Raw genomic sequence first — 12,594 nt, 5'->3', positions numbered from 1 at the left:
AACAGATGAGTACAGTAACTCCAGTAATGTGAAGAGTGGTCACAAACAGCAAGCAGAGAAACGAAAACATGTGGTTCAAAATTGAAAACACCTCTTTGGAAAACACAATCGCTCTGTGCATGCCTGACTCCATTAGCTAGATTTGTATCAGCCTTTCATCAGTGTGGTACAATGAGATAGCAGCACATAGTCAAGAAATGGAAGCTGGTATTCTTTGTTTCTCTCAATGATGTCAATTTGGAATACCAATAGTAGTTTTATTTGTTAAAATAAATGCAGGGTGTATATATACAGAAAGAAATAAACATGCTGCCTAATCTTTTCATTTTTCAGCACTGTAGTTTGGAGCAATAACTCTACAATGAAAACAACTATCATAATTTTGGTAGTTAATAGCTTATGAAACTGTCTCACAGAATTAAGTACTATGTACAGTTTAAAGCAATAAGTTTATTTTTCAATTTCTCATGGAAAATTAGCTTGAAAAGAAAATGTCATTAAAAACCTAATTGTGCCCTTTTTTACATGTGAAGTTTAGACAGATTTATAGTAGCTTGGAATATTGAAGAAATTACAGCCAGAGAGTTTTGGTTGGTTATAATTATTGGAGATCCTGAAACTGTGGCTGACCTGTAACATAGAGGTTGAGTGAGCTTTGAAGACTTCGTTGGGCAAAGTCAGACTTTAAATTCTGCAAGAATTTGAAATATATATTAATATATACTGTAGTTATACTTTGAACTTAGTAATTTTTAAAAAATAGAGCTCTTTCTTAAAATAAATTTATTTATTTATGTATTGATTGATTTTGGTCGTGTTGGGTCTTCCTTGCTGCATGCAGGCTTTCTCTAGTTGTGGCTAGCGGGGGCTACTCTTCGTTGCGGTGCATGGGCTTCTCATTGTGGTGGCTTCTCTTGTTGTGGAGCATGGGCTCTAGGCGCGTGGTCGTCAGTAGTTGTGGCATGTGGGCTCAGTAGTTGTGGCTTGTGGGCTCTAGAGCGCAGGCTCAGTAGTTGTGGCGCACAGGCTTAGTTTCTCCACGGCATGTGGGATCTTCCAGGACCAGGGCTCGAACCCATGTCCCCTGCATTGGCAGGTGGATTCTTAACCACTGCGCCACCAGGGAAGTCCCTGAACTTAGTAATTTTTAACTTCTCATGAGTATAAAAAGCCCTGATATTTTAGTGAGTTACCAATCTTGAATGGCAGACAACAACACAAGAGTTGAGAAGTAAATTCTTTGAGCTTTTTCAAATGTTTTCTTAAAACTATTTTTTAAGAGACATATGCTTGAATGGATGATACTGTCTTTAATGTGGAGTTGTGTTGTTCAGAGTATATATATGTCCAAACAAAAGCAAAACCTAGCATGGCTACCTTAAAAGATTAGTTACAATATGGGTTGAGCGGTGAACATAGAACACTCTGTTTATTGAGGTCATGATTTTAATATGTTTGGAGGTTGTGTTTTTTGCTACAAGCAAGTGATTTTATTGGACTTAGCATAGAACGAGATGGATGTATATAACAGCTCAGCTACTATTACCTTTTTTTAATTCAAACTTTTAAATTTTCACTGATGTTTCAAGAGGTGGAATAATAGAGGTAATACCCATGGGTGAGTTATAGTTTGGGTTTTGCTTCTAACTAGCCAGAGGACCTGAGTAAGCCACCTAATCAGCTAGGACCTTAGTTTCTTAAGTTATACCATCATGAAGTTGTCCTGGGTGACCTCTTCATAAACTTTACCCTAATGTGATTCAGAAGGGCTGGTTTCGACAGAACCTTTCTGAATCCTGCTCTTATTCCAATTCCAGTGTTCATTCTCTAGGTCAGGGCTGTCCAATAGCAATATAATGTGAGCGTTGTATAATTTTAAATTGTCTACTTGGCACATGAACAAAGTAAAAAGAAATAGGTGAAGTTAATTTTAATAATATACTTTAGCTCAACATAGTATATCCCAAATATTATTTCCATATGTAATTAATATTAAACTATTAATGAGACATTTTACCGTGCTTGAAGTACTAAGTCTTGAACATCTGGTGTGGGTTTCAGAGAACACATCTCAACTTGGACTAGCTACTTCCAGTGTTCAGTAGCCTCATTGAGGCTCATGGCTACTATATTGGACTGTGCACCTGAGGTCACTGGATCCTCATAATCACTACCCATCAGTCAAATTTAGGAACTTTAGAGTCACCTTTAATTCCTTTTGTTTTCTCCCCTTTTCTATTCAGTAGTGACAGACTTGCACTTCCTAGAATGTGTCAGGATTTAGAGCGGAATCGGCACATTTTCTCTTTATTTTCAAACATCCAGAAAGAGTAACCTGAGTTCTCTTCAATTCCTTAACTTATGAAATCAGACTTCTGTGTTCAGTAATTGACAGAAACTCCTTGAAAAAATTCCCAAACCTTCTCAAGTGCTAAATATAACGGCCACAATACGAATGCTTCCTGATGCCATAGCAAAGTCAAGCGCTGTAAATACTTCCTCCTTGAAATTTCCTTGTCCCTCATCATATTACACTCCTTTCTCGGTTCTTCCTTGAGTTCTCTGTTTTGCTGATGCTTTTCTTGGATCTCTTTTCTTTTCCCTTTGCCCTCTGTCCTTGACTTCTTGCCTAAGAATCATGCCTGTACTTTTAGCTATTTATTGGACATATCTATATGATGCTATTCTGTGGATTCTCCCAACCTGGCCTTTGCTCCATACCAAACTTGTTTTCTTCCTCTGTGTTATTATTTTGGTTCTTGACATTGCCATATTTGGTCACAAGTCAAAGTTAGAGACTTTACCATAATCTTTAACTTCTTCCAATTTTTTTTTTACCATCTACATGCAATTAGATACACAATCTTTTTGGGTCTACCTGTGTAATACGTTCTGAACATTTTTCTTTCCTCTTTTTTGCAGTGTTTCACTTCATGTCCCCCTCACCCTTGCTAAGATCCCACATGGTGCCTCTTACTTTGACTCTGTTTCCTGTAATACATTTTCGACATTGCTACCGGAGTTCTTATCAACACAGTTGGATAATACTGTTTTCCTGTCTGAAACTTACAGCAATTCCATTTGTCCTCTTCTTACGTGGCATGTAAATCCTAGGCTACTGTTCTAGCTTTAACTCTAGACGTTCTCTTCAGTATTTTCCTCTCCTCTGAAAACCTTTAAGGCCTAAATTTAAAGATGAAATTTTAGTCTTCTTGATGATTAGTGGAAGAAACTCGTCATCAAGTGTGGATAGTATGGCCTGAAAGCATTCATATACTCATAAGACATGGGGAAATATACAGTATGCTTATGTGATACTCATAGCTAGGTTAACAAGCAGATTTCTGTATTTCCCTGTAAAAGAAGCCCTGTTATAGATATTTCAGTTTCCGAGCAGCAAGAATTAATAGCATCCTGGAAACAATGAATGATGCGTGTCTTATTTACAGATATACTTTCTGTACTTGGAAACTAATGTAGAGATATATCTTAGTTAAGGTTCGCAGCTTGGCTGAGTTTTACAGGAAAAGAATAGATCCCCTGAGGTAATACTAATGTAAGTAGAAAGTAACTCTGGCAGTTAGTACATCTAGTTGGGTTGAGAAAGAATGACTTTAATTGTTACCTGTTTTCTAATACTTTTACAATTGGTTGTCTTCTGGCCTCTCTATTCTCCTAGCATATTTCATTTGAATGAGATGTTAGTTCTTTATAATGCAACATACTATTTCATCCAGCCCAATCCTATTATTATAAACCTCATGTGCCTTAGCTGGCAATGGGCTTCCCTTAGGCAGCATAGTCATTGATGCTGTGGGAGGAAAAGGATAAATATTAATTGGAAGGTGTTACTTCTGGGAGACCTTAAAGAAGTACTAAATATGCTGAGGAAGTCATTTTTGCTGCTATTTCATGGGAGTTGGTTTAAAATCTAATTGCTTGATTTGAAAGAAAACTAGAGGTCATAAACAGCAATGAATAAATTGTCAACAGGAAAATTTTTGCATATAGTAAAACTGTTTTGCCCTTTTCTCAAAAGGAAAACAAGGTAATAGCCAATTATCATATTTAAAATGGTAATTAACCTTCTCATCTCTGTAATTTCAAGCAAGTCTAGACATGAACTCAGGATTCAGCATATTGTTTTAATGTAAACTTGGGTCATCAGTGAAAACTTATTCTCTAAAATCACTAATATTGTGCTAAAGTATGAGCAGTGTGACTCATAAGTAGGAGAAAAAAGCCCCAAACTGTAACTGCAACAAAATATTTCCTTTAAAGTAAAAATGATCTTTATTTTTAAAAAAAAAACACAGAACAGTCACTACCATTTATTTGGCACATACAATCTGTTACACACTCTGCTAAATACTTTATAAACATTATCCCTCTTAGTTCTCAAACAATATCATGAAGCAGCTATTGTTATTTTCAGTTTAGAGGTATTTAAGTTGAGGCCTAGAGAAATAATTTGCTTGGTTCCATTTACCTAGTAAGTGACAGAGCTGGGTTTAACTCAAATACGACTCCAAAGTTTAAGCTCTTTATGCCATTTTGCTGTTAATTTTTAAGGAAAAAAAAAAATGCCCTTTTTCCCCCCAGACTGTGTGCCAGGTTTCCTGTGGAGGATTAAGCATGAGGATGTTAAATGAGTAAAATTGTTAATGTTCAGGAAGTCCCTCTCCCGTTACTTACGGCTCTATTGCTGGGAAATTTAGATCCCACATGGTTTCCTTATCACCACCACATGCTCTTCCTAGTCCAGAGACTAGGGTGTAACAATGAGAATGATTCATTGTACTCATCCTGGGCTTTATATAGTCATTGTTTCATGTGAACATCACAAGAAGCCCTTGAAACTCTATTATTTCTGTTTTACTCATGAGGGTGTCGTGGCTAAGGGAAGTCAACGAACTGGCCCAGATTCTCAGCTAATACTTGGAAGAGCTGTCTGGAATATTATAAAAATGATCTTTTATGGATCTATATAGTTCTGGACTATTTATATACAATTGGAAGTTGTAGAATTAGAAGTGGTTGAGGGCTTACTTTGTGTCAGGAGTTCTAAATGCTTTGTATATATTATGTCATTTAATCTTCCCAATAACGTGTGAGGTAAGAACAGTTATTTTACAATAAGGAACTTGTGGCCCGTGGAGGTTTTAACTTGCCCGAGGTCATTCAGTAAATGTGGGAGTGAGGATTTGGACCCGGGCCTTCTCACCTCAGGGCTGTGCTCTTGGCCGCGTGGCTCTTCTGCCAACTTCGTAGTCACGTAGTCAGCCAGCCAGTCAATCTGCTTCTATAGCAATGAACTCTATAGCTACCACTCAACTCGTAGCTAGTACTCTTATTTCTAAGTTGAAGTTTTCTTGGGATGTAGATAAGATATTTTGATGTATTGGTAAATAAGTGCTTATATAAACACACAAATACAGTACATTTAAATGTATCTCAAAGCCATTTTATACAGTAACAATAAACAGTTTTTGCAAATTAGTTATTGCAGTTGAGGTGTGTTTGGCTAAGTCAAGTAATGGAATTTTTTCTAAAGTTTTTTGTTTATTTTTAACTTAAAAAGAAGGCTTATAGTTTGCAAAGATCAATGAGGGTTTCTTTTCCCAGGTTTCCTCCCCAATTACTTACCCTTTCTTAAAATGCTACTGAATTTGATGATTTTTCATGTCCTTTTGGAGTGACATCTTCTCCACAATTAAACAAAACCAAGCATATACATCTTGGGATGAAAATCACTATTCAGGGCTGTCTCTGGCTGAAGGAGGGGTTTGGTAACTGTTTAAAGGGCTGAGTAGAGCTTGGGGTAGGGGGTGGAGTGTGGTGTCTCACCTGTAGCCTAGAGTAGCCCAGGTGGGGGATTGATGAACATCACAGGCTTGTCTGACAGCATGTGAAGTCATCAAAAATGAATTGTAAGGCAATAAAAATCCTGACGATTTAAAATGTACTGCCACAGGGGTCAGAGAGCCAGGTATAGCAGGAGGGACAGGTCTTATTGCCCTTTTGAAGGACAGGTAGATTGGGTAGTAAAAGTTACATGCTTGGCTGTGCTTTTATATATTCCTAACATACCTTTGACTGGGCAGGTGGGGTCCACATAAAATGATGAGGCTAGATTGACTTAGAGCATAGATCAAGCACAGAACATCAAAGGAAAAGTTAATAATAGTAATAGCAGCTAATACAGAACACTTGTATAAGCCAGGCATTGTTCTAAGCACTTGATCTATATTAAGTGATTTAGTTACCATAAAATTAATGTAAGTATCAATAATTTGATGTCTATCTCACGTGGCAACCCTATGACCTGTATACTATTATTTTTATGTCCATTTTATTAACATACAGCAAGGTTAAGTAATTTGCTCAGTTTACACAGTCTAGTAAGTGGTGGAGGCAAGAGTCAAAGTGAAGTAGTCTGCCTCCACAATCCATGCTCTTAACCTCTGTCATACTGCTTCTCTAGAGGAAGACAGAAATGAGAGAGAGCCAAAGAGTCACAAATGCATATATGATACAGAGTGGTACCTTTACTACCAATTAGTTTAAGTATCGATTGGAGGCCTCCATGCCTGAGGTTACACTTCTGTTTAGAGTTTTGAAAAACAAATCATGTAGGTCATCTGAAGTAAAGAAGTGGCTTATCCCTATATATCAGATGGGGTCTTGGTGAGAAACAGATGGTACATGAAAGAGGGTGATGAAGAGAGGTTAATGAAGGGGCTGTTCACAAAGGGGTGGGCAGGATTCAACTGGGAAGAAATATTGAAGCAACCAGGGACTAGTAACAGTGGGAAGTCATGACAGCCTTATGCCAGAGGGTCAAGGAGAGGAAATGGAATTACCTATACTGGTGAGAGCTGGAAGTATGGGAGAGGGGCCAGTGGACAGGAATCGGGACCTTGAGTGACTGAATGTAGTGACTCCCAAAACAGCGTCCTGGTGGGAGGCCGGGGGTGACAAATTCCCCACCTTCTCTTTTCTGTTAGCTTGTGATCTCCTGCAGGTGCCTCCCATTGGCTGAACCCAGCTGGAAGCTAGAAGTCAAGGAAGCTTGGGTAATGTAGTTCACAGACGTCAGCCTCTGGGGTAGAAGTCAGAAACGATCAGGAAGTGGACCTGGAGGGCAGCAGATTAACCAGTGTGCTACTTGTTATGGGTTGAATTCTGTCAACCTCCCCCTCACCCCCCAAAAAAACCAAAAAAAGAAAACCAACCAAACATATGTTGAAGTTCTAAACCTCAGTTTCTCAGAATGTGGAACTTATTTGGAAATAGGGTCTTTACAGAGGTAATCAAATTAAACTGAGCTTGTAAGGCGGAGCCCTAATCCAGTATGACTGGTGTCTTTATAAAACGGGGAAATTTGGACGCAGACATACGCAGAAGGAGAAGTTGTTGACACAGGGAGAAGATGGCCATCTATAAGCCAAGGAGTACCTGCAGCTACTAGAAACTATGTGAGACGCCTGGAACGGATCCTTCCCTAGCCTCTTCAGAGGGAATATGGCTGTGCTGACACCTTCATTCGCAGTTCTGACCTCCAAAACTGTGACACAATACATTTCTGTTGCTCTAAGGCACCCAGTTCTTAGTACTTTGTTACAACTGCTCCAGGAAACTAATATACTGTATATCATGATAAAGTTTCTTATTGACCAACTTTGTTTTTCATTTCTTTTAAGTTTATATAGAGTCATAGAGTTCGAAGACTTTAGAAATGAGCTAGTGTAAAACACTGATTTTGGAGACGAGAGCCTTGCCCAAGATCACGAAACTTTATTGGCAAGGTCAGAGCTAGGGCCATACAGGTAAGGTGTGTATCTAGACATTGTGTCACTGAATTTTTAGGTAAGAAAAGCCTTGTCACTATAAATTTACAGGTTTCAATATCCTAGTAATTAATTTTGGGGCATTAATTAATTATGCCGTGTTGGTATGTTCCTAATTCATTTTTGAACCAACATTTTCTTGTTAATATGAGGTAAACAACAAACAATATGATAAACATCCCTGTAGGTAAATCATTGTTACCAATTCTTGTTCTGCATAAGATCATGTTTGCATGATAAACAACAGAGCATCAAAAAAGCAATTGCCTGTGTCCAGAATAAGTGAAAACTCAGTAGCATATCTTAATAGAAAAAAATTTCAGTAGGTTGGAGAGATGTGCCGAAGTCAATGTGTAAACAAAGACTTCAGAGTTAAAGAAGACTTCACAATAAAACCTTAAGCTATATGTTGGGAGTAAAAATGATTACAGCTCTTTAGGGAAGCAGTTTGGCAATGTGCAGAAAGAGCCTTAAACTTTGCTAGTATTATATAATTTTGTATATATATATAAAATATATTTTTTTCTCCCTCAGGATGCTATCTGCTTTTTGTTTTTGTTTGAACATACTGTTCTGGAAAATTTTAAATATATACAATCTTGTTTCATCTGTAACTTCCATCTACTTTGTTACCCTGTATAATTTTGTTACAAATCCCAGACATCATATTGCCCTTTGATTATTGTTTTTGATAAGTAGTTCAGTTTTGAGGAATATATTCTAATACAGGAATTTGAAATGATTGAAAAACTTTATATCCATTATGTTCCTTACAGAATTATTTGTAATGGTGGAAGAAACTGAGAGCAACTATCTGGCACTAAGGCAAAGTATAAATTGTAAGATGTCCATTTGATGGAATGCTGTATTAAAGTGAAGCCTGTGAACAGTTGTAGGTAACATGAGTAAAAGCTTACGTTTAAATGATGAGAATTGAAAAAGTGGATAAATAAAATAAGCAAGGAAAAACTTGGCTTGGAGAAATCATGAGAAGGAAATAGACCAAATATGAAATAATGATTTACTTGGATCACAGTGTTGTGGATTATTTTCCCTTTTGTCTGCTCTTCAGTGTGTTCCATATCTTCTATATTGATTAATTAGTTTTATGATGGGAAAAATACAATATACTTGAATTGTGATTAAAAACAAGGAACACCGTATTCGGCTTTTGATAATCATACTACCTGGCTCTAAGCATTTATGGTGATTGTGGGACCTAATTATAAGAACAGATACCGTCACAAAAGGAAATTAATAGGATTTTTCTGGATTGCAAAATTTGCAATTGACTGCTCTCATTCCCTCCTTTTCTTAGTTAACTTTTCTACCTTTACCACTTAAAAAAAAAAGGAGAGAAGGCAAACATTTATTTAAAAATCTCCCACAAACACCTTTACTTACGAAATACAAACAAAAAAATGATAAAATACCCATTCTTCTGTCTAACTTCTGAAATGTTGATTGGCCTTAAACTTGGTTCTCATTTCTGATTGGGCTTCCTCTAATTCCTTGTAGGTCTTGAAATTGCCACTAAAACTTGTAATCTCCAATGTTGTTTAGCTGTATTTGTCGAAGAAATATTCCTTATCTAATAGGATTTAGGTAGTAGCAGTTAAAATGTCTTTAGAAACTCAGTTTACGTGCCCACATCTTTATATGTTTATTCTGTTTGCTTTATTCATTGCAATTGAAATATATTGAGTTTGAGTTACATTTTATATCTGAGGTTCTGGCTGCTTTCTCTCCTTTACCCCCTCTACCCTTATGCTGGGGTGACATTTCAGCCCATACAGCTGAATTGTAACATGAAGCATTTTGCCTGGTTTCTAGCTGCCTTTTTGGAGCCTGTAGAGCTGTAGTAAAGCTATCTTAGAGCTGTGCTATGAAGCATTTTTATTTCCCTGAAATCTATCAAAACTTGATTAGAATTCTCTGATTTTCCGAGTCAGCTTGATTTCGACGATGCCTTCAAGGTTTTAGCAATTTCCTTTATTGCTCCACATTTTATCTCAGAGGGGACTGCACACCTGCAATCCTCCTATCAAAGGGCCTCCTTGCATCGAGCTCTTTGTAAGGGAGTCCCCTGTGACTTTCTGCTCAATAAAGGGGATATGTTTTAAGGAAGAAAACTACATTTTACCATATGAAATATAATAATGATGATTAATAATAATAAAAGTAATAGAAACTTTTGCCTGTCATTTTGGTTGCTGTGACAGAGGGAAAAATATGAGAAATGGCTCTTAAAACTTTTGTCTAGAAGTATCACAAGTCACTTTTGCTCATATTTTATTGGTCAAAGCAAATGACATGGTCACTTTTAAAGGTGAGTGGAAAAGTATAGTGAGTATATAAAAGAATGTTAAGTATTTGTGAGTACTTTCATAGGTATGATTGGTTGATTAATTTATTTAACTAAACTTAATTGAGTCCTTTTTGCTCTTCATTGTTGTATTACCATGCCTGTAATACGTACAAAATAAACAATATCTCAGCTCTCCTGGAACCAACATTCTTGTGATAGCGCTCTTCTGGAAATCAGCTTGTCAGTATTAATCAAGAATCTTAACCATGCTTCTGTCTTTTGGCCCCATAATTCCACTTCTGGATTGCTATGGTAAAGTGATATTCTTAAATACAAAATTATGTGTAATGATAAATATTGTAACTTGATTTGTATATACCGAAAAATTAGAAACAAATGTCCAGTAGGGAAATAGTGAACTATAAAAAATTTACTCACAGAATATTCTGAACTCATCAGTTAGTATTGAAAACAGTTGTTACATTTTAAGTGGCAACTTGGTGACCATTTTAGCATCCTGTGATTAAATAAAGCAGGTAACATAATTGATTCTGGGCTTGGACTGGCAAGATGGGGAGGACTTTAAATTATTAGGATTACATGGAAGGACTAGATGTCCCCAAGTATGAGTTTATGGACAGGGGCGTGAGGAGGATGGAGAGAAGCTAGACGTTTTAAATTTAAATTTAAATTTTAAATAGGATATCGAGTCATTCATGTAGACATATCCTGAAGGCAACTGGAAACCTGAGGTCAGAGATTGGTTGGAGATTAGGGCTAAAAATGTTCTTTAGGGATTCATCAGTATAGAAATGTTAATTGAACTCGGGGTAGTAGATGAGCTACCAAGAAGTGAATTAAGAGGAAGAGGAATGCAGGCAGAGAATCAAAGGTAAGTGGTGGTGGGAGAAAGGATGAAGCGGATTCTGAAGAAAGTGATGAAAAGATCAGAGGGACTGGAGAACCAGAAAAATGTGCAGTTTTGGGAAATTTTTAAGGAAAGAATCTTTTGGAGGGAAATAGAGCTGAGAGGCAAAGGAGAAAGATTGGGTGGGTAATTTTATTGGTCATTTCAAGCAGTTTTTTTTTTTGGTAACAGGGCGGTACGGTGGTAGGTTACTTATTAGTTAAAACAGAAGCATATCATATATATTATTGATGGTAATAATACCATTCCATAAAAATTGACCAAAGTTTTTTGTCCATTTTAAAACTACTTTTAGTAAAAGGCTCAAGTGATAGATTAAGCGGAAATAATTTACATCTTAATAGACATTTACTCATGCAAAGAAAAAGTACTATACAAGGAAAACTCATACAAAGCTTTATGCTAACCAAGTGGTCAAAAATACCAACCTTATTCACATATTGAAAAAATAATTGGTATCTACGAGATAAGAGCAGATTAAGTGGTCTGAAAGATGCAAAAGAGAAAAGCAAAAGGTGGGAAATCTTAAATCTTTTAGGCAAAAATATCTGGGTAGTACGGTTCTATTCAGCAACTCAGTGATTTATTATATGCTATATCTTGAAGCAACTAGAGGACATGGTGACCATTTTTCATGACACAGAGTATTTTCTATGTTTGCTTTAAAGGACAAATTAGTGACATTTGAAGACTTTACAATAACTTTGTGGGAAGAACTAGGGCAGTTGCAATGAGAAAAGTGTAGTTTTGCCATGTACAAAAAAATGCTATAAGCTAGTAAAATGTAACAGCATACTGTATACCCAAAAGGGCTGCTGTTAACACTTGTATCTATGTAGATCTCTTTTTTCCTCAAAACTTTATGGTTTTAAATGAGTACAGGTTTCTTAGTCAGGTAGTATGGCTGGAATGTATTTAAATTTTTGTTGATGGATTCTATGTTCTTCTCCCATTATAGAATCTAATGGCTAGGTTTCTATAGTTTCCTCCTTTTCTTTCAACACATTATGAAAGGCTAAATATTAAGAAGTAAAAATTAGCAAGATCTGCTTGGTATCACTGATAAGGTTTTAGAATATTAGGTTTTTGATTAGGGGAAGACTTGGATCCTCTACATTTTACCTGACTTTTGCAAATGAAGAATTTGAGACACAGGAAAATTAAGTGTTCTAGTCCTACTAGAACCTGGCCTTACCTGTCACTATTAGGTATTTCCAATAGTCTCGGCTGTACCTAAGTTTACAATATTGGTGCTAAAATGCTGGTGTAACTAGGTAGAGAATTTCCTCATGAATAATAATGAACTCACTGATGTGGTTTCAGTCAGTAACTGAGCAAGCCATATCCCTAGGGCAGTACCATTTGTTATCTAAAGGAAGGGAAGAGAGGGAAGGACAGCTCCTAGGCAGGGGACATGGAGTCTGTGATAGTTAAGAAACGTTCAGGACTCAGAGTCAGAGGGCCTGGGATTCAGTTTTGATGGTGCCACTTACTAATGGTGTGACTTT

The 12,594-nt window shown here is 36.7% G+C and overlaps 1 protein-coding gene across 6 annotated transcripts in view; it reads left to right on the top strand.

Moving 5' to 3' along the window:
• Positions 1 to 12,594, top strand: part of IMMP2L (inner mitochondrial membrane peptidase subunit 2) — a 629,217-nt gene that overhangs the window by 100,151 nt on the left and 516,472 nt on the right. The window lies entirely within an intron of this gene.

The sequence above is a fragment of the Balaenoptera borealis genome, assembly GCF_965194805.1.
Source record: "Balaenoptera borealis genome assembly, chromosome: 7".
Lineage (NCBI taxonomy): Eukaryota > Metazoa > Chordata > Mammalia > Artiodactyla > Balaenopteridae > Balaenoptera > Balaenoptera borealis.
The sequence above is the reverse complement of the archived record's forward strand: the minus strand, read 5'-3'. Positions and strand labels throughout refer to the sequence as shown.